A 19,207-nucleotide genomic window follows, 5' to 3' on the forward strand; every position below is an offset into this window, starting at 1 on the left:
AGGCCAGTTTGGCACTTTTATATTTTCTATTATCTTGTTAATATCTATTCTGATGGAAGAACTTTACAAAAAGCAAACCTAAATTATAAATGTGATTTTTGCTTTGGGAGGAAAACAGGGCAAAACAACAAATATACAAACAAAAATATTTAGCAAAGAAACACCATTAGGTATAATACCAATTATGGGTATAAAAAAATAAACCATGAGCAGGCATGTATGATTCTACCCTCAGTCCGATTCTTTCTTCTTCTTCTTTTTTTTTTTTTTGGAAATTTGATGATGTTAACCTTGCTTTATTCCTTTTTTTCATTATGATATTATAGAGTGACCCCTGAAGAACCTTGTTTCTTAGGAGTACGTTTGATCATAAGCTGAAATTGGCCCAAGTTATCACAGGATACTATGAAAAATTACCACAGGATTATCACAGGATACTATATCAAAGAAATGTGCTTCTGAAATGGGTACTCTTTTACTTATTTTCCTTTAGTAGATATAATGAAGCCCAGAATGCATTACCCCTTTCAAATGAATATTCTCTGGAAAATATATCTGCCTTTGGTAAACAGATTTTATTTCTGATTGGAAGATTAAATTAGCCTTGTTAATTTAATGTATAGAGAAACTCACTATCAGAATCAAAGGAAAACAACTGAAAATATCTAGAGCTTTGTTTTCTGAAGAAAATTACTTCTTGCTTATATAGTTTGATTATTGTCTATACTGAGGGAAAATACTTTACAAAAAACATCTTGTAAAATACTTTCTGTAGTAGTATTATAGAGTAGGCTAAAGCTGCTGTAAGAAAGAAAACCCCCAAATTCAGTAGTTCCAAGAACAATGAAGTTTATTTGTCTCCCAGTTAACAGCACAAGATAAGCATTCCGGCTTGGTGGGCAACTCTGCTCCAGTCAACTGCTGGAGGCCCAGGCTGGCAGCAGCTCTGCCATCAACTGTTGGCTTGTAGGGTTCTGGTTGTCGCCATCCCAGCTGGCTAAATAGGAAAGCAAGGGAGTCTCCAGCCAGGGATATCCTCTTAAGCAGATAAGGTAGAAGTTCCTTACGTATCTTGTACTCCTATTCCATCCTCAAGTATTCAGTCCCATAGCCACAGGTGTTGCAAGGGAGATTGGGAAATATGGTCTCTCCATGTACCCAGACGAAGGAAGAACAGAAGCAGCAGGCAACTGCAGTCTCCATATACTGATTGTTAAAAATTATAAAACACAAGTAATGTACACTGCAAGGTTCCCAAATGTTATACAAATACAAAAGAATATAACACGTTATTTTTTTCTATTATGAGAATATTCAACAAGGTAAAAAACCAAGGCAAGTCTCTTTGATTTTATGTTAACACATCAAAAAGATTTTTTGTTATCAAACACACAGAGGAAATACCCAAGCTAAAATAAGTCATGTTCTAAAAGCTGGGAATTCATTTTCTCATAGAAACAATGTTTTAAAAATGGCCAGGTTCCAAAATTATTTCAAAAGGGCTCATTTACCTCCTGTGGTCTATGTGCAATGAAAAGTAGTAGAAGACAATACTGTCCTGCAGCATTCAAAATGGAACTATTAGCTAGAAATAATTTTTTAAATATTTTTAATAAGGAAATTAAGTTTAAGTATAAAAGGATGTGGTAGAGAATGGGAAATGGGAAATGAATCCTTTCATGTAAAGCCAAAGTGAACTTTCACAATAGTATTCTGGCAGTGGCTCTTTAGGTTGATTTTTCCTCCTTCAAGGTTTATTGCAAACAAAATGAATATGCTTATCAGCCATGCTTTACAGCTAGATTTCTGGAACAAAATGGAAGAGAGAAAGTACTAAACACAAGTGTAGGGGGAGAGGGGAAAATTCTCAGGGAAGTCAGGGAAGGGAGGAAAAGTCTCATGTGCTCATCTCTACATCTACAAGGATATATCAAGAAAGATAAGCAGAGGAAAAGACAAAGTTGAGGTTGGGAAAAGGAATAAGACAGACATATGCAGGATCTCTCGGGGGAAGAATGAGAACAACTGGGGATTGAGTTTTCTTTGTACCACTAGGAATTTACTTACTGCAGAGAAGAGTTGAGAGGCAGCGAACAAGCAACAATGCGTGAAGAAAGAATGTTAATAGGCTGAGAGGAATTTAGGAAGTAACTGACTTCTGTTTTATTTTTCTTTAATCAGCACAAGGAAAGTTCATGATTTAAAATTAAGAAAATGAAAACCTATCAAAATGCAAGTTAGAAGAATCTTCATGGCAGAAAAGACACATCTGAACAGGGTCCCTACAAATACAGCCAGTGTAAGCCTCTTTCCACCTTTCGGGTACACATTTGTTTTTTCTAGCTCTTCTATTCCAGTACAACTTAATAGTTCCCCTACTGCTTCTAACATGACCTCTGAAGATGCTTGATGTTAAGTAAAAAGGCAATTTCAGGCAGCTTGATCTGGGGGGTCAGTCCTGTATCTCAAATGCAATGGAGGACTGTTCTCTGTGAGTGTGACTGCTCATAGCCCATTGATTGCAGAACTCACCAAGAGAAACTGGTTTCTCTCACTTGACAACTGCACGTACTATAATCAGAAAGACATGACTTTGGGCTCCTTTAAAAAGCCCAAGCCTTGAATTACTTTTGAAGCACTATTTGGTCTCACAGTGGCACCAGCAACAATGAACCATCGCCATGGGCATCAAGAGCCCAGCCTTTAAAGCCTGAACACGGTACAAAGATTTCTTTAACTTCTGAAAATGAAAGCACCCTTTGAAGAAAAACAAATTCTCAAATTGGCTGCAAACTATTTAATCAAATGTTTTGGGGGGTTTCAGAGAATACTAATATAATCCTAAACATGTTGGCACAATTTTGCTTACAAATTTCTTATTCTAGCTTGTTGCTGTGTTAACTACTTTACAGAGAGATAAAAGTTGATGAAACAAGGGATAGAAATGATGTGAGGTTTCAATACAAATGTTTGTTTGTATTCTGTCTGGAGTCTTAACTTTGAGCCTAATTAGTTGCATTATCTTGAACAGGTCCCTAGACATCTCTGGATTTGGTTCCTCAACTGGAAATTGAAGGGATTGGATGAGATGAGCCCTAAAATCCCTTCCAGCTCGACAGGCTATAATTCAGGTTTTTTCAGCTTCAGTTGTGCCATGACAGGGAACTTTAGTGGCAGTCTTGAATTACTTAAAGACAGAGCATACTGCTTCAGGCCTATGCAATACTGCTCTGAACAGACGCCTCACAGCTGCTGGGCTTCCTCCTGCTGGAGGCTGCTTGTATGGGGTGAAACTGTGAAGTTCTGTGTCCAGCTCTAAAGAGTTTTAAAGCTGCCACGTGACTCTTAAGATTTCCCTATACAACCTGGCTATCCAAAGCCAACTTTACAAAGCAAAAAAAAAAACAGGCATTCACGGTCAACATCAAGAAAAGCCTTCTCCTGCTCAGTCCCTGCCTTGGCACACAGAATTCTCATTCACAATAATAATGTCAAGTCTGGGCTCAGATTTTAAGTAAAAGACTTAATTCTAAAAAGACAAGCTATTTCAGAGGTCTGGTTTTCCAGTATTTTCATGGGCAGTAGTAAGTTCTGAGTGAGGATGTTTAATCAGCAGAATGGACCAAAAACCAAGCAAACGAGTATAGGAAAAAAACCTTTTCTTTCTAATATTCACCCACCTGGAGGTTAAGAACTACTTTCTCTCAATCTTAGAAATTTGAATTTTAATCATTCATGTGAATTCTGCACTATCTTTAAAATATAACCTAAGGATGTCCTTGAGCACTCATTGGAAAATAATTATGTGAAAATACTTCTTCCTCCAAATCACCACTTCATCCTTTCCCAACTTCAGCCTACTAGAAAGACAGTAATTAAAATCATCTGCCTTTAATGACAATATCATCGTCATTAGTCCCTAAGGTCCTTAAACCAAGGTCACCCTTGGTTTCCTTTTTCTACACATCATCCTGATATGGGTGTTGATTGCCAAGGTCTGGAATTTTAACTCCCATACTTCATTTTGTCTTGCTTTTTTGCTTTTTTTCCTTGATTTTTTTCTAATAACCCCTCATTTGCTCTTGTATAGAATGACCAGGCAGGACTAGGAGCCCTTACCTACAAAGACCCCCACAGTACAATCATGATTATTCTTTTATACACGAGAATGGAGACTGACATGCTACTCCACCTTTGATTAATTTCTGACACTGTATTCTAGTACATAGTTTTTGTTTTAACCAATACTTCCTTAGGGAATATAAAGTACTAAAATTAAAGCACACAAAAAATATCTCTGCCCTGAGGAGAAGAAAAAGATTTCCTTTTCCTGATTTACTCTCTGAAACTACCCAAATCTGAATTGATTATCTACTTCCGTCAAGAATCACTAGAGTATTGTGCAGTTTTTCTTCAGTTTGACACGCTGTCATGACCCCTATTAGTACACAGACTTCCCAGTTTTCAAGGCAACAAGTAACATGAAGCTATTTCTTCTTAGAGTATCCACTCTCTGTTCATTTATTTGTTATAAAGCTCTATTAGTTCATAGACCTCATAGAATACTGACTTTTTTGAAAACCAATACTCACAAATTGATATATAAATTGAATGCTGAGTGAAGTCACAGAATAACATAAAAAATATAAAATAGAATTATATTCACTTGCTATTACATTCCTGGTACAAAACTATTTTAAAGCCTTACCTAAAATTTTTTTCTGGATTTTTTTAGTTGGATTTTTGAACTGCTATTTGGGTCATTATTAGAAACAGAAGCAAGCCTATTCTGCCATATCCCCTCTCTTTCAATGGCATAAATTATTTATGATTCATATATTCAGAATGCTAGATCTACATGTGACATTGGAGGTAATTTTGTAAGCCCTTGGTATAAGAACGCAATCCCACCTGGAAATGCAGCCCTCTTGTAAGAAATACACATGGGGGATGCACAGGGAACAGAAGAGGGAAAGGGTATTCCCACTAGGCAGCCAGATCTATCAGTCAATCATGGGGTTCCAAAAAATCACTGGCAGATCATACTTCCATTTTATAGAGATCCTGGAAAGCAAAAGGACTTTCTAGGGTCACAAAGCTGATTTAAGCAGCAACAATGAGCACTCACTGGGTCATTTCCTAGGATGGTCCTTTACCCAGTAAAAGATACACACGACCAGGAATGTCCTTTAAAATGCACATAGTTACTTTAGTCATGGTCATCTGTGTGTTACTTTCCCAATTTATTTATTGACCTGGAAGCTTATTAATCCTTCTAAAAAAGAGATGAACTTCTTTTGCTAGATGAACCATCTATGATGAGGAGTCTTTGATACTGTTGGGCCTGCCCACTCCTCACCTCCCCAACCATCATCCTCAGCACAGATGAGAGGAACTTGCTTAACCCAGACCTCACTTTGTGATCTTTTCACTTTGAACTTGTACCAATTCTACATTTCACTCTCTCAGCTATTTTTGGTTCTTGCCCTACTCTGTAACTATATACCGTATGGGTGGAGACCACAGATTTTTGGAGCCCCACTTACTGGGTTTGAATCCCAGCTCTGCTACTATCTAATAACGAAATCTTGGGGAATATACTTAATCTCCCTCTCTGCTTTGACTTCCTAATCTGTAAAACGGGTCAAATAATAGTGTCTACCTGATAAACTTCTTATATTAAAAAAGTTAATGTATGAGAAGCACTTAGAACAATGCCTGGCACAGGGTATATTGAAACGGAAAATTATAATTATTGGATTTGCCCTAAGTATCTTCTCACCTAACAGCCTGCAGATAATAACAACATGCTATTCTAAATAATAACTCTTCTTGTGCTACTACTATTACCCTCTCCTCTCTCACCTCTTATTTGTTTTGAAATAAGAAAACTAAAGTCTGAGATCTTGAATAATGTGCCCATGGTCACACAGGTAGTAAAAAGCAGAGTCAGAACTTGAACCAATATCTGTCTTAGCATCTTTCCAAATCTCTGAGAAAAGGGCCTTAGAGTTCCCAAATTTTTTTATAAGTAGGTTGACTTACCTCCCATACAGGTCAGGAAGACTGGGATCTCCACAGGGAAGGAAAGGCATTGTCAGACATGAGATGAGGATACCATCAGTGTCTGAGCCTATACCCTATACCACTTCCACTATACCACACAGCACTCATGTGGACTATACTGTCAGAAGCCACCCCTAATCCATTGCTTATTTGAGTACAATATTAGGGAATATTGTTCTGATTCAAGTCAAAGTGGTAGTATTTTCAATTCCAATATCAGAAGTTTCTGAAATCATTTATTTCTACTCCAGCTTTAGGGTATAGCGAACATCTCTTCCTTTCCAGATGAGGGGGAAAAAAAAAAAATATATATATATATATATATATATATTTTTTTTTTTTTTCCTCTCTTCCTTCAGAGCCTGTAGTAACCAGTATCTTGCCACTCTTGCCCCAAACCACCTATTCACAGTTGTCAACATTTCTTCAGTTGTCTTAAATAGTATCTTCCTCGGAAGGTCTGGGGATGAACGGCCAGGAGAGGGAAGAGAAGGAAAGTCCTTGAGTTTGCTAGAGGAAGAGCACACACTGCCTTGTCCCTGCTCCTGTAGCACATGCCAACTCCTATGTCTCCTCTGGAGCTGTCCACCTTCTTTACTCCTGCACTGCATCCCAGAGCCTTCACTGAGAACCTCCCAGAAGAGCCTCTGAGTGCTCCCCCCAAATGCAAGTGATTCAGCTACATGGCCTATTTTTCCCGAAGACCCACCCATAGTACCCATGTTGTGCTTGGCTTATTGGGCTAAATCTAGGAAAGGGAAGAGCATGGGAAGGATTTTTTTTTTTTTTTTTTTTTGCTCTATTCCCTCTTCCCACACCCATCATCATATTAAGCTGTCAAACTATTAAAAAAGGTCAGAAAAGCTAAAGTTGAATGTTTTTATATAAAGAATGGTAGAAAAGTTGTTTGAAGAAAGACAAGTAGGGCTCTGGAGAAGGCCCAGGGAGACAGAAATCCTGGCGAGCAGCAACGGGACTGACAGAGGAACGATAAGCAGGCAAGTAAGTTTCTAGGATGAGCTGAAGAAAAGAAAGGGCAAGACAAGCAAGTTGGCCTCAGGTATAAGCCTTAACCCAAGAGGACCCTAGTGCCATTCCAGGCTCTCGGGATCGATCCTAAATTTTCTTAACATCCTTAGTTCCTTCCCTGCTGGGCACCTTGCTTCAGTCCCTGAAGCCATCACCAGCTACCACTGCCTGGCACAAAGGGTAGGTGAGAGGAGAGAAAAGGAGATATGTTCCTTCCATCCCTACTTGTACTCTGAAAGTTTTTCCTTTAGAAACAGGTCATACATACAAGGTTTGGCCTCTGTAGTGCTGTTAGTAGTATGCTTCAGTTGTTACTAAGGGTCTTGCTGGGTCTCTAACCTATATATGATGTGCAGTGGATGTTGTGGGTACCCTCTCCAGATCCCCTTCTTGGACTGGTGCCTGCATCTCTATCTGCCATGACAGTTGGTTGAAAACTGCAGCTGTCCTCCTCTCAGAGATTACCTTTGCCTTTGGGGGAACAGAAGGTGTCTTGCCTTGAGGGTTACCACCAACCCTCACCCAATGAGTGACTGACAATGGAAATGCAAAAGGCCAGCCTCCTTGACCCAAGGGACCAATTGGGCAGTGCAATTTCTGCTTTAGAATTGCCCACAGAATCAGGCTGAAGCTGCTCTCCTGCTGAGATGCTGTCATTACTTAGCTTTATTCCCTCTAAATGCTACCTCCCTTCACCTTCTCCTGAGGCATGCTCCCAATAAGTCACCTGCACCAGAATCCCTGAATCAGGCTCCACTTTAAGTCTGAGGGAAACTTACCTCAGACTTCTATTCATTCCACATGTTCATTAGAGGTCCTTTACAGTCACTAGAGTAATACATCTACCAAAAATGAAACAAGGAGCAACTTAACAGGACCCTAAACCAAATTTAGACACATAACCCACCTTGATTTATAAGACTCCTAGGCCTATATCTAACCCTACTCTCTTGCAGACACTAACAAACTACATTTTTAAAAATCCAAAATGAAGACTTATTCATACTCTTCTTACCACAGAACATGAGTTAATATACTTACTTTAAAAATTAGCTATGTATCATTATGTACCATTAACCAATACATTTGTTGCAATTTTTAAAATGTGGCTGGTTGATTCTAAATTATTTTGTAATAATTATTCTTCCTATGATCACATAAATCTTACATTTTTAATCACTTTCTGGGGGTTTTTTTCCTCCCGTGAACTATAAATTCTGTGATTGTGAATGACTATGTCCCTGATAAGCATGTTCTCATTAATCCAGCAGCGTTATAAAACAGATCAAATTTCCAGCTTGCAATTAATAAACATATAGTTAAATGTATGAAGGGAAAGCAAAAGATAATTTAATCTTTCTGCTATGATTTAGAAGTCATTTCAGGGTCATCCCTATAAGCCTCAATTATAGTATTGCAGAAATATAGGGAGATTGGTAAATAGCATTCAGGTTGGAAGAATGCCAGACGGACCAAATTTTACTTCTTGTATTTACAAAAATGCAACTTTGTAACAAGAGGTACCACATTCTCTGTTTTCCCCCAATATACTGATCCTAGTATAGCCTCTTATAGAGAGCCCCCTATAATTAATCTGAGCTGATTAAATCCATTCTTCCAGTCTGTAATAAAAAAAATAAAGACTTTATCATTTTCATGGGATTAACCTCTCAAAAAAGTTGTACCTAAACAGGACCCAATCATCTTTAAATTCTGTTTCTGAATATATTTGCAGGTATTCCTTTTGAGAGCCTGTTGCAGTTCCCATTTACAGTTTATGCTGTATTTTCATTCCATACTGTACTTTGGTTAACAAAATATATCACCCTCTTACCCCATCAAACTGTTGGAGGGTCTTTTAAGGAGTAGTTTATGACTTGGTAACCAATTTTTTTTTTTTTTTTAAGAAGAAACCATCATGACATTAAAAATTCCTGAAGATCTGAGAACTGTGCTCTGTTTCTAAAAAGTCCTTTTATATTTGTCAAATCACAATATTTATAGATCTTTATCTTGTTTCAGTATGCATACAAGATATTCATTAGGAATGAAAAAGAATACCTTATTTATTTGCTTTCCACATACATCTACTGAAGACATGACTTTTTTCCTTTTCCTTTCAAATTTATCAGTAACAGTAACTAAATGAAGGCTGAATAAATGACCCCATCTGTACTACCCATCTTGTAGTCTTTTTTTTTTTTTTAAAGATTTTATTTATTTATTTGACAGAGAGAGATCACAAGTAGGCAGAGAGGCAGGCAGAGAGAGAGAGGAGGAAGCAGGCTCCCTGCTGAGCAGACAGCCCCATGGGGGACTCGATCCCAGGACCCTGAGATCATGACCTGAGCCGAAGGCAGCGGCTTAACCCACTGAGCCACCCAGGCGTCCCCCATCTGGCAGTCTTGATGTCACAAGATTGCAGCTGTGACTCCATCTATCACAGCTATATTCCAGGCAATAATACGGCTTGGGTCAGCCCTGCTAACACCCTACCACCAGATACACAAATAAGGAATCCTATACAACACCTCTCAACTACATACTGTGGCCTATACTTAGTAACCCCCATATGCAAGGAAGGTTATGAAATGAAATTTTTCGCTAGGCACGAAATCAGATTTCTATTACTAAGAGAGAAGGGAAGAAAGGAAATAGGACAGGCAACTAGCATTATCTGCCTCATTTTCTTTTTTAGCATATGTTTCCTCAGATGAATTATGAAGCCATAGAAGGCTGAAATTATGTCATATTAATTTTTGTAATCCCAGAACCTAGCACAATACCATAGTTTATTGTTTTTTTTTTAATGTTTATTAGTTAAAGACTAGATCAAAGACAAGTATGACAGGTGAGTAAGTGGCATTAGTTTGTTCCATTTATATTGTCATTCATTCACTTAATTATTATTTCAACTAATATTAATTGAACTCTCAGTCTGAGCCAGGTCTTCTATCAAGCAGTGATATTTACAGTGATAAACATAACATAGTCCCTGGCTTTATGAAGCAGGTGGAGGTAAGGTTAGAGGAGGATGGGGATGGCTCTAAAAGTAACAGGCAATTTCAAGGTTACGGGGTAAGAGAATGAGAAGTGGTCCTGAGACACTGTTTGAGAGGTAATGAAGTTGTAAGTAGTCTGGGTGAGCATAGAGTAGTGAAGGAAGTAGAGAAAAAGAAGGAAAGATAGAGGGTTAGGTATGTTATAGTCATAAGTCTGTAATTTATCTCTGCCAATACACATACCTATTTCTTGTGAGAAAATGTTTGTTTCTCCCTTAGACTTCCTCATGAAAGAATTTCCCAACACTTTGCTCTTGATAAATCTATCCCATTGATAAGCTTCTTGGCTGGCCTGAACTGTAGTTACAACTGTGTTCCATGGACCTTCTCCAAGCATGAAGAAACTGTCTTCCCAGAATCCCTTCTTACAGGATGTTCCCTGGTGGACCAGCTTGGGAAATTTTGGTCTAGACATGTATTTCTCAAACTTGGCAATATGACTCCACTGGACACCATAAAAAAGAGTTGCTGGGGATTTCCAGAAAAAGAGGCTGATCCCCAGAAACTGCACATGTGAACCTGGTCTTCTTAGTGTGTTAACACCTTGGATTTCAGTTCTATGAGTCACCAGATGGGTATAGGTTTAGTGGAACTAACAGCACACCACTTCAGCAATCTTGCAGTCAAATAAGTTGTCCCTATGACGATTTGACTAGTAATTAAGACACTGTCATCTCTTCCCAGAAGTAATCCAACTCAGTTCAGTTTGTAACATATACATATACAGCTAGAAATGCACCTACATCAATTTCAATTTTCTTTGCCTACGTTGGAGAAAAAGATAGGCCCTAACCATGAAGCGGAGATCACAAGAAGAGAGATCTGAAGATGATATGCTATCGGCCTTAAAGATGGAGGAAGAGGCCACAAGCCAAGGAAAGCATGTAGCATAGAAGATAGAAAAAGCAGAGATGGATTCTCCCCCAGAGGCTCCAGATGGGACACAGCCCACACTTTGATTTTAGAATTTCTGACTTACAGAACTGTAAAATCACACATTCTTAGTTCTAGCTACCAAGGCTGTGTTAACTTTTTACAGTTAGCAGTGGGAAAGTAATACCGATAGTAATATACCTCCTATTCCTCTACCCCCTCATTCCCACAGCTCTCTATATTAAGACTCTCTTGGGATTCTCCTCTTCTCAATCTATCTTCTCAAACAGTTTTCCTGAATATCAAATCCAATTATGTCACAGGGCTTGAAATACATGAATACTCACTAATTCTAGTTAGGCTACTTCTGAGAATATAATTAGAAACCAGAAATAAGGGTTGTTTACAAATCCTGTCAAGGACATTTGGTGTGATCTCAGGAAGGCTTAACAGAGATGTGATTACAGCTAAGAAAGTTGAAAACAAATTGCACTATACACTGGAGAAAGAATGCATTAACCACGGGGGGTTGAGGCAGAGAAGAGATTTTTCTGGGTTTATTCAGGACTGGACAGAGGTAAATTCACTGACTTTGGCAGCCATCAGGAAGACACATTCTGGTTTGGAGGTGGGGATACCTTACCAGGTACCTGGATCCTAGTAAGTGCTTATCCTAAACAGAGGTCATGGGTATACTATCATAGTAAATTTCATCCTGATTTAAATTCTAGTCATGAAAACTGGTTGCCATATGTCAGTCCACTGTTCACCTCTGGACACACGATAAAACTGAGGTCAAGAACCTCCCTAGTGGTGACGAACTGAATCTAGTAGATTGAGGTTCTTCCTCTTCCCACTGTTTCCTCAGAAAGTTAAAGGATATGTTCTTCCGTAAGATCCCGAATCCTAGTTTAACAATAGCCACACTCCTGCCAGCCATCACTCAAGACCTGTTTGAGGGTCCCTATTTCAAGACCTCCACAGAAGGGGGATGACTATCAACAACAACAGCAACAACAACAAAAAAAGGGAGGAAAGTTCTAAGAAGGAAGGGGAGGTCAAAATTGGCAAATGCCACAAAGGGCATGACAAAATGGGGATTAAATTTTTCCATTAGATTTGGCAATTAGGTGGGTGACTGATGTTGTTCAGTGGAGTGAAAGGTTGACAAGGGAATGAGCGCTTAGGCAATGTTAACATTAAGGCTGGAAAGGTCCTCTGAGAAGAGGGATCCATACCCTACAGAATCACCTTAAATAAAATTCCCCTCAGGTTTTGTATTTGATCATAGAGAACTCTTCTCGTCCCCAAATCCTCCAAACCTTAATCAGCCACCTTTGAGTCCTACTATTCCACTCTCTCTCCTCAGTTCACCTCGAACTTAAAGGAACTAATGAGCTGTGCAATAACTAAAGGTCAAAAAACAAGAGGAAGAAACAAAGGGCCCACAAACACAAACTCAAGTCAAAACAAATCAGGCCCTCAGTAAGCTGAGCTGTAACAAGTTGTGCTTCAAATTTACTATCCCTGTTTTGATTTTAAAAAACAACAACAACAACAACAAAAACTGTCTGGAGAATTAAAAGGGGTATTTTATAACGGGGTTTTTTGTGTGTGTTTTTTCGTTTTTGTTTTTGCTTTTTTTTTTTTTTTTTTTTTTTTTTTGTATCTCATCCATTATCTTCACTCCATCCCCCCCCAAATTAATAGCTGTTGCTGTGTGTGAGCACAAGCCCGGACCAAAAAACCAATTTTGTCCAGTGGCTAGAGTCATTGCGTTCCATTTAAAAAAAAAAAAAAAAAAAGGTGGAATAGGGAGAACAACATACATATCTGCATTTTCGGATAAAAGCCCTGGTTTTCTTCCTCGACCGCTCGCTGTATTTAATGGGGGGGAGGGGAGGACAATTTTCTGAATCTGAGCCCATTTCTTTCTAAACTTGGTTACTCACGTCTGATTCATTCGCTGTGTGTTTCCTCTCCTGTCTCTGTCACTGCCTGCTGCTGAGAAGGGGGTCGCTGAATCACTGCCACGCCAGATGAAAAGCAATTCAAACCCAGTTCTTGGGGGATGGAAGGGCTTATTTTTCTTTCCTTCTTTTCCTTTCTTAAGCGTCTGCAGAAAAAAGCCGCCTACTTTCCGGGATGACCGGAGAGGGCAGTTTTACAAGTCTCACCCCGGGCTATGGAAGACTGGGCTCCGGGGAGAGTCAGTCGGGAGGCACCGGTCACCTCCCCGTTTCGGGCTTTCCGGTCCACAGGCCTCGGCGGTCTGGGGCGTGTGCCGGAACGCGCGGCGGCGGGGCCGTGCTAGGGGCTCCGGGGGGAGCCCGGCCCCGTGGGCCCGAGCGGCCCGGCTCGTTCCCCGCCGCTTTAAAAGCTCCCACAATGCAGCGCTGGCGTCCCAGTTCCGTTACAATGTCTCTCAGGGCGCCGGCGAACCGGCGAGGCGCGGGCGGGGAAGCCGGGGAGCCGCGGCTGTAACCCGAGCGCCCGGCCGAGGGGGGCGCCCCCGCGCCGCTCCTCTCGCGCGCTCTGCCCGCGGCCCGGCGAAGGGGCGGAGCCGCCCGGCCGCCCGAGCCCGGCCCGGCCCCCCAGTCCGGCCCCCAGCCCAGAGGCACCGGCCGCGGGAGCGAGCCGGCCGCGAACTCCGCCGTCCGGCGCAGCGCCCGCCGCCGCACTCCTCGCTGAGCCTCGCTGGACCGCCCGCGGCAAGCGGCGGCGGCGCTGGGGGCGGCTCCTGCGGGCGGCGCGGCCCCTGCCCGCGCGCTAGCACCCCGCGGCAGCCCCACCGGGGGGCGGCCACACTCACCTAGCGCCGGCCGGGAGGTGCGCGGAGAGGGCACGCCGGGAGCCAGGGCCTCCCGCCAGTGCGGGGCGCGGGGCCCGCCGAGTGCGGCGGAGGCAGGCGCGCCGGGCGGTGCGGCCAGGACAGGCGCTGGGCGGCCGCGGAGCTCCGGACGCCGGCCCGTCCCCAGCGCCCCGGCCGGCCTGCGGGGGCGGCGCAGTTGCGAAACTGAGTAAGTATTAACTTTACTCGGCCGCCGCGATTTCTGGGCAGCGCCTGCGACCCCTCCCTCCTCCTCCTGGAGCCTGCGGGCTCCCCCTTCCCCGCCCCCTCGCCCCTCTGTCTACACCTTGGGTTTCTTCGCCGGGTCTGCCCTGCGGCCGCGAGCTCCCTGTTCCTCCGGTTCACCTTTCTCCCTGTTGTGTTCGCCTTTGCGCGTTCTCCCCGCCGCACACACGCGCTTCGGATTGAGAAGTGCAGGCTTGTGCCCTGCTTCTCGGTTTCCTACCCGTGTCCTTGGCAGGGGAGTTTAGAGGCCACTTTTGTTGGCCAGGGAAACGTATGTATGGCTTCTTTAGCATTTTTCTCTCCAATGGAAATCGGATGCTCGCTGCCCGGGTGGTGATTTGGTGAACGCTTACTTTCTCCTCTGAAAACACGATTGGTTTTTAGGTTTTAAAATTGGGTGAACGCTTAACTATCATCCTCGGTCCCTGTTTCCCCTTGCCGCCAACCCGTCTGGGGAGGGGATTCCAAAACAGGGGACTTTGAAAGTAATTCCGTTTTGCAGACTAGAAACTTTGCGAGGGTACATCGCGGAAAGCTTAATAAGCTTCAACCTGAAGCGACGTGAGCTTTGAATGTGGGTCCTTGTGCGGCACTGGAGCCTACAAGCCGAGTACCTGGGTTCGTAATCGAGTGTTGCGTTGTTATTTTAGCATCGTAGAGCCGCCTGGTGTTGCTAAACCACTACTTTTTCAGCATCAGATGGCATCTTGAGCAGTGCAAGCGTTGAATGTAATTACGGGTCAGTATTGCCCCTGATCTTCAGGGATTTAGAAGGGAAATAGATGCAGGGCACATTTCCTAGCTGACTTAAACCCATCAGGCTAGCTGTGTCAGTACATCAAAGCCTTGCATTAAAGCAACAACAAAAAAATCTTCCACCCTGGTAACAGCGAGGAGGAACATTTACGGATTTTCCAGTATGATGTGGCTCAGCAATTCCTCATTAAATCTGTTGTGTCGCCAGAAAGGACCTTTAAATATGTATAGAGCCCTGCTTTTTTGCCTATTGGATTAACCTCCCTCATTCTGGTAGAAGGCCTCAGGTAGATCCCCCGCCCCCTTTTTAAAAAAAAGTCTTTCATCTTTGGGTTGCCAGGAGTTGGCCATCCTGTTATGAAGGAATAGAAAATGGGAAGCTTTCTTAATGGATTTTAAGCAACCTGTCCTTTGACTGGGTGAGGCAGTAGGGAATACCAGCTAGACCTCTGCAGGGAGAGGTGCCAGGTGGGCACAAGAATCAGAAGGAAGGACACAGTAGTACTATCATTTTGGAGGGTGGTGTGTGTGTGTGTGTGTGTTTATGTTTCAGTGGGCATACTAATGCTACTTTTAAAATTTTATCTCCATGACAAACTCTCCCCAAACCATGAAAGCTCCCTATATCCCACTTTAAGAAGCCTGAATGTAATCTGATGATTATATTGAAGGATCAGACCCACCAAAATATAATTTGTAATGTAGGTGATGAAACCTTTCAAAAATCTCCGCTTTCCTCATTTTCCTCCCTTTTAAGAGCCTCAAGCTGGTACTTTCAGTAATAGACACAATTGTTAGTAATACATTGAGTTCTTTCTAGGTTCATTAATCAAGCCTAATTTCTGGGCTTCAGTAGCTGAGAGGGACATCAGCCCAGAGAGTGAGAAAATCATGAGACTCTGCAGATAGGAAAGGCATTTCAGTTTGCTAAAGTGTCATTGTGCTACAGGGAAAAGCTTTTAAAAAGAAAAGGATGTTTAGGTTGTTTTTAGCATGCGTGTTTGCTGAATTTGGCATTTGGTGGAGATATTTGGGAATTGCAGATATTAAATTCTACACAATGGTGGTATAATTTCTTTTTTGCCTAACATTTTTTTCTTTTAAAATTTTGATTTAAAAAAAAAAGATTTTATTTAACAGAGAGAGAGAGACAGTGAGAGAGGGAACACAAGCAAGGGGAGTAAGAGAGGGAGAAGCAGGCTTCCCGCTGAGCAGGGAGCCCGAGGCAGGACTCGATCCCAGGACTCTGGGATCATGACTTGAGCCGAAGGCAGAAGCTTAACGACTGAGCCACCCAGGCGCCCCAAGATTTTGATTTTTTAAGGGGAATCTCAGTTCTTAGCTTTTGTAGCCTTCCATACTGGCTTACATTAATTCTTGACTTGAACGCCTTAGCTGTTTTTGAGAAGTAGTTGTTCAGAATTTATTGCTCAGTTGATCTATCTTATGTTGATATATGTATGGCTTGAGAGTAGAAATGTTGTTTGCTGCTGGGTATTGCTACTTTTTCATTATGGTTCATTCTGGACATGGTGGCTTTGCTCCTTTACTGTAAATCATTGAGATCAGGGATATCTTGCTAGTGTTCAAAACATTGTAAAACTGGGCAGATAGAAGTGGATTGGGATTGGGAGTGGTATAGGAAAACATTATACATTATAAATCTGAGAATTTGGATTTAAAAAATAATGTATCACCTATTTACTCTTCTTGGGCGCTAGCTTGCTCCAACCCTAAATAGATTTCAAGATGCAAAGTGTAGAAGTAGTTCCCATGAACTGGGTATAGTGGAAAGAAAGCTTACCTCACAACCAGCCAACCAGACTTGGGTGGGAAATGTGACTTTGTCACTTTGAACTGGATGAGTTCAACATGCTACCTCAACATCATGATCTACAGTTTGCTTTCTGTAAAATGGGGATACTGCTACTAAAAGGAATGCTGTGACAAGTAGAATATCTAATATAATGTCTGGTACCATAGCCAATAAATGGCATTGTCTCACACTTCTTCGAAACTGAGCTCTTGATTACCCAACCTTTCGAACAGTTCCTCCTCTGTTTTCCATCTCATCCATCTAACAGGTGGCTCAGGCCAGAAGGCTGGAGTTTATCCTTCATTCTCTCTTCTGCTCTTTCACTGCCCCCCCCCCCACCAGTTTGTCAAAAAATCCTTTTCTACTCTTATGGAAAAATCTCTTTCAAATCTGTGTGATTTTCAGTCTCCACTATGCTTCCATTCTGCTTGAAGCCATCGTTATCTTTCCCCATTGCCTTCTGCACATATACTGTACCCCTTCCAGTTCCTTTTCCCTCCAGCAACCTAAAAAGAAAACAAGTTACTTAATGTTTAAAGTCTTCAAAGCTCTTAGGAAAGACATTTATTTCTCCAGATAAAATATGAAATTTTCAACATATCTGTAAGGTCCTGCATGATTTGACCAGTGCACCGCCCTGCCCCCCATCTTCATCCTTTGCCCACCACATTGTCCAGTTCTCCAGCAGGGCTCTTGCTCATGCTATTGGTCTCTATTTTAGGACCATCTCCTTGAGTAATTTGTTATCCTTGGGTATAAATTCATGTATCATCTTTACAAATGTCTTATCACCCTTATCATTGTGTAACTTAGAATCCCTTTATCTTCGCCCTCATAGAGCAATCACCTTTCCTTTTTAATGTTTGCCATAAGTTATAACTATATATTATTCAACTACTTAATGTTTCTCTCTTGCCCTCTAGGGCAGAAATAATGCCTGGTTTATTTGCTAGTCTATACTCAGTGCCTAGTGCTCAATAAATGGCTATTCGTATAATGAATAAGATAATAACGATAGTTTTGTCTTTATATCTTGATTGCCATTGTTCAATCTGCTTTTCCTAACAAAAGCCAGAATGACACTCTCCTATTTTTCCTCCTTGCTGGTGTTATGTATAATATGAAATAGCCTTTGCAGATACCAGGTAAAATTAATGTATTTGGGCTCTGTGGAACATTCAGATAATAAATTGAGACACCTTTTAACTAGTGTTACCCTTGTGATTTTCTTTTGTAGATAATCCTTTTTCTGAGTACATCATTAAAGTAATTATGGGTGTTTTTTCATCAGCACAGGATTACTGAAAGAAGAAATTCTTACTATGTCATATTATTTTACATGTGTCATATGATAATACATTAGTCATCAGCTGTTGATCACTCAGTGCCACACTTCAAAGGAAGGTAGAGAAAACTAGTAGAGAAATGAGCATTATATTTCTAAGGATGTTTAGTACTGTCCAGTTGTTGATGTGACTTGCATAAATAACTAGGTATCATTTGAACACTTAGTTAAGGTAGCAGAGTGGTTGTTTAAAAATTGGAGCCACCTAGAGGCCTGGAAATTCTTTTTCCTTCTTTAACTGAAGCATTCCTTCTTTTAGCCAAAAAAGTCTCATGACTTTCCAAGGCCAAGGAAGGCTTAAACCTTGTTTGAGTGTTTTGTCATGTGGTTAGTCTTTACAAATTATTAGTTTGATGCACTATAGCCCTGAACTGTTTATGTTCTTCTTATTTCTGGTCTCTAATTCTTACATAATCACCCACGTTTTCTTTTGACTTGTTTCTTAGGGCTTGAGTTTCCTTTTAGAATTTTCCCTTTTACCCTTAGAGTATAATTCCAGTTCCTTTCTAGTTTTGTATTTTGTATGTAATAAGGTATACAGAGAATTTAGGAGCCAGTTCTAATTCTTTCATGATTTATTTGTTTGCACTTAACCTCTGGGTTTCTCCTGAACGTTATGCCTCGTAAGTGGTCTGTACTCTTGAGTTTTTGTCAGCGAAAAGCTGGATGCCCTTGGGTTTGGAGAGCAGGGAAGATTAAAAAAGCATTTTTAAGTTCTTATTATGTGCCAAGCACTGGGCTAAGTGCTTTGACAAGAGAAGAATGAGTAGTTCACCTGATGAAAATCATAAAAAGGAACCTTCAGCTTGTCATGTGTTTGCTTTACTTAAGGAAATGGTTCTTGTTGTTCCCCTGTTTACTCATCCTTTATTTTCTAGTTGGGAAGGTATGCCAAGACAGAGAAGCCCTCCCTAGCCCATCCCATTACCTTAGCTTTTTATTTGTTTAGACCTGATTTTACTTGTATAAAAATATTGGCAGTGGGGCCAGGGAAGGGCATGACCTTTGATTTGTCTTTGAGGTAGGTCTCTTTGCCCCAGGACATTGGTACCCTGAGTAGCTACCACTGTGGAGGAGAAAAAAGTTATTGTTTAAAACCTGTTATTTTTTCTCTCATGTATACATGCTTACTTGGTTACTTTCCGTGACCTTGAACAAGTTGCCTGGGGCTTTATAGCACCAAT

At 41.3% G+C, this 19,207-nt stretch overlaps 2 protein-coding genes across 10 annotated transcripts in view; one reads left to right on the forward strand and one right to left on the reverse strand.

Annotated features, from left to right (window-relative positions):
* The window catches only part of LMNTD1 (lamin tail domain containing 1), a 492,088-nt gene extending 478,836 nt beyond the window's left edge, over positions 1-13,252 (reverse strand). For all 9 annotated transcript variants that reach the window (XM_045073010.1, XM_045073009.1, XM_045073011.1 and 6 more), the window contains exon 1: positions 12,983-13,252. The gene's annotated coding sequence lies outside the window, so the exon portion shown is untranslated. The remainder of the gene's footprint in view (positions 1-12,982) is intronic.
* Positions 13,253-13,955: 703 nt separating this feature from the next.
* RASSF8 (Ras association domain family member 8) overlaps positions 13,956-19,207 on the forward strand; it is a 130,017-nt gene continuing 124,765 nt past the window's right edge. Inside the window, exon 1 of the mRNA XM_004776395.3 lies at positions 13,956-14,050. The gene's annotated coding sequence lies outside the window, so the exon portion shown is untranslated. The remainder of the gene's footprint in view (positions 14,051-19,207) is intronic.

The sequence above is a fragment of the Mustela putorius genome, unplaced genomic scaffold (genome assembly GCF_011764305.1).
Source record: "Mustela putorius furo isolate JIRA1106 unplaced genomic scaffold, ASM1176430v1.1 tig00537227_pilon_pilon_pilon, whole genome shotgun sequence".
In the NCBI taxonomy this organism is placed as follows: Eukaryota; Metazoa; Chordata; class Mammalia; order Carnivora; family Mustelidae; genus Mustela; species Mustela putorius.